We start from the raw sequence: 3,118 nt of genomic DNA, 5'->3' as shown, positions 1-3,118 counted from the left end.
AGACGCGGGCTGCAGTGGTCGCAGAACGAGAGAGGGAGTGCCAGAGGGGTGAAGTGTCAGGTGGACTGTGGGAGAGTGCAAGGAAGGTGAAGAGATAAGCTTAGGATTCACAGGGACAGTGAGAAGAGAGACATCTAAGCGTAACAACAGTACCAGTCAAAAGTTTGGACACACCTACTCATTTCAGGGTTTTTCTTATTATTTTATTATTTTCTACATTGTAGAATAATAGTGACATCAAACTATGAAATAACACATGGAATCATGTGTAACCAAAAAAGTTATCTCTCTTCTTTGGGATGACGTATCGCTGCAGAATGCTGTGTTAGCCATGCTGATTAAGTGTGCCTTGAATTCTAAATAAATCACATACGGTGTCACCAGCAAAGCACCACCGTTACACCTCCTGGATGCTTCCCGGTGGGAACCACACATGCGGAGATCATCCGTTCACCTGCTCTGCGTCTCACGAAGACACGGCGGTTGTAACCAAAAGTKTCACATTTGGACTCATAAGACCACAAAGGAAAGATTTCCACCGGTCTAATGTCCATTGCTCGTGTTTCTTGGCCCAAGCTGTCCTTTAGTAGTGGTTTCTTTGCAGCAATTTGACCATGAAGACCTGATTCACGCAGTCTCCTCTAAACTGTTGATTTTGAGATGTGTCTGTMACATGAASTCTGTGAAGCATTTATTTTTTGGCTGCAATTTCTGTGGCTGTTAACTCTAATGAACGTATCCCCTGCAGTAGAGGCAACTCTGGGTTTTGCGACTGCACTTGAAGAAACATGAACWGTTCTTGAAATTTCCTGGATTGACTGACCTTCATGTCTTAAAGTAATAATTGACTGTCATTTCTCTTTGCTTATTTGAGCTGTTCTTGCCATAATATYGACTTGGTCTTTCACCAAATAGGTCTGTCTTTTGCATACCTCCCCTACCTTTTCACAACACAACTGATAGGCTCAAATGCATTAAGAAGYAAATAAATTCCACAAATTAWCTTTTAAWAAGGCACACCTGTTAATTGAAACCCGACCTCAACTGGAATGAGTATGTGTGTCCAAACTTTTGACTGGTTATATATATATGGAGGCATCACTGAAGTGGGGCTGCTGTATTGTGTACCTTATATACTTTGGTGATCACTGATCAGACAGTATTGGTTTAAGAAAAGAGTCAAAGTCATGGCTGGTGGTGGCATCTTAATAAGATGTTTCCTTTCCTTCATCTGATGTGAGGAGACTCCATTATCCACAATGTTACTTTCCTTTTACTCCAAATGAAATGTTCTCTTTGTTTACCTGTGGCCAGGTGTGGAGAGGGGGCGTGGCCTGAAGCAGGAGAAGGTACCAGGGGAGGAGTGGAGCAGCTGTGGGGGCGTGGCCAGGGAAACAACCTTCAATGATCTGGAGGAGGATGAGGCCACCAGCCCTAAGAGAACCTCTGAGGTAGGTAGGGGACTGACTAAACACATGGAGGCTGAGGCCACCAGCCCTAGGAGAATCTCTGAGGTAGGTAGGGGACTGACTAAACACATGGAGGCTGAGGCCACCAGCCCTAGGAGAATCTCTGAGGTAGGTAGGGGACTGACTAAACACCTGTGAAGGGTGGAGGGTGCAGTGTTACAGAAAGTTCAGTTAGAAATGTTATTTTAAAGGATATATTAGAACAGATAGTCTGTGAGGAATAATTGGGCAGCCTTTGTCAAACCTCTCCTCATATTTTAACTGTTCCAGAACTTAAACACTTGATTCAACTTGTCAACAAATCATCAAGCCCTTCACTACTTGAATCAGGTATGCTAGTTCAGGGCTACGACAAAGTTGTGAGATGTCTGGGGGTCCCAGAGGAGAATTCTGAATATAGAACCATCATGTCAGCTCTATTCAGTCACTGTCAGTTTATCCATCATTTAGTTAGAATCGACTCATTAATTTGCTCTTCCAGTCCACAGAGGTCACAGGTCAGAAGTTGGACAGTCTGCTGAAAGAGGAGGCTCTCCACAACACTGAGCTACAGAGAGTATGGAGTTTCTGCTGGACGGTGAGTTGTTTACAACAAACATAACATAGACAATTGCTTACTTTAGTTTAAAGAGAATGATAAGAAGAGTAACTTTTATATATGCTGTGTCATTTCAAAATGTATTCATTATTACACATGTCAACTTGAACTGTAAGTACACATTTAACATTACAGTTACTCTAACTGTTTCTACTATGCCAATGCTTAACTCACGTGTCAAACTCATTCCACGGAGTGTCTGTGGGTTTCGCTCCTTCCTTGTACTTGATTGATGAATTAAGGCCACTAATTATTAAGGAACTCTCGCTGGTTGTCTAGGTCTTAATTGAAAGGGGAAATCAAAACCAGCAGACACTAGGCCTCTATGGAATGAGTTTAACACCCCTGTCTTAAATGTTATTGCTTCTAATGCCACATGTACCCTGTGTCTTCAGAGGCTGATGGTTTGGATGTCTCTGGGCCAGTAAGAGTTTTATTCAGGCAGGAGCTACAGCAGTGCCAGGATGAGTGGGGATCCAGTCTAGACCAGAGGCCTGAACACAAGGCCCGAGGGAGACAAAGAAAACCTATCGACCCTCTCTACGCTCCCCATACAGCATGGAGGAACTAGGGGGTGATTTGAGAAGTCTGGTTATGACAGTGTAGTAGTGGAGGCCATCTTCTAGACATGGAAGGGCTGGATAGGCTTCCTGGTTTCCGTCTCTCGTTCTGGGGGTGAGCTAGAGGAGCTGTGGTCACTACCAGGTGAACCTGGGGGTGTCTGAGGGGGGGAGACCAACCATCGCTCCCACATCGCTGCTCTGGCCCATCGGAGAGGAGGGAGCAGGTGGATTCGCCAACCACCCCCCACCCGGTGGTGGAGACTGAACTGCCTGTTGATCAACGAGGAGGGGTACTGCAGGACTCCAGTGTCTTGTACCCTGAACACGGTGTCCCAGAGTCGGTACAGAGCTGGCCACAGGGGGCTAACCTCATCATCCCTCTGGAAGCTCAGCCCACAACAACAACGAGAGCCCGGATGATGCGCTGACGATTTTGACACTAAACCTCAGAGATTGTTCACAAAGCAGAGTAACAGGAGGAGGGGGGA

General features: G+C 45.5%; 1 long non-coding RNA gene across 3 annotated transcripts in view; it reads left to right on the top strand.

Moving 5' to 3' along the window:
• Window positions 1-2,056, top strand: part of LOC139026620 (uncharacterized) — an 18,232-nt gene extending 16,176 nt beyond the window's left edge. Inside the window, exons 2-3 of one of the 3 annotated variants that reach the window (XR_011478471.1) lie at window positions 1,315-1,799; window positions 1,951-2,056. This is a non-coding gene — a long non-coding RNA (uncharacterized lncRNA). The remainder of the gene's footprint in view (window positions 1-1,314; window positions 1,800-1,950) is intronic. The other 2 variants (XR_011478470.1, XR_011478469.1) reach the window with 2 other exon arrangements.
• Window positions 2,057-3,118: the final 1,062 nt, after the last annotated feature.

This window comes from Salvelinus sp. IW2-2015, unplaced genomic scaffold (assembly GCF_002910315.2).
Source record: "Salvelinus sp. IW2-2015 unplaced genomic scaffold, ASM291031v2 Un_scaffold5275, whole genome shotgun sequence".
Taxonomy (NCBI): domain Eukaryota; kingdom Metazoa; phylum Chordata; class Actinopteri; order Salmoniformes; family Salmonidae; genus Salvelinus; species Salvelinus sp. IW2-2015.
Note: the sequence above shows the minus strand (reverse complement) of the source record. Positions and strands in the feature narration are given on the sequence as shown.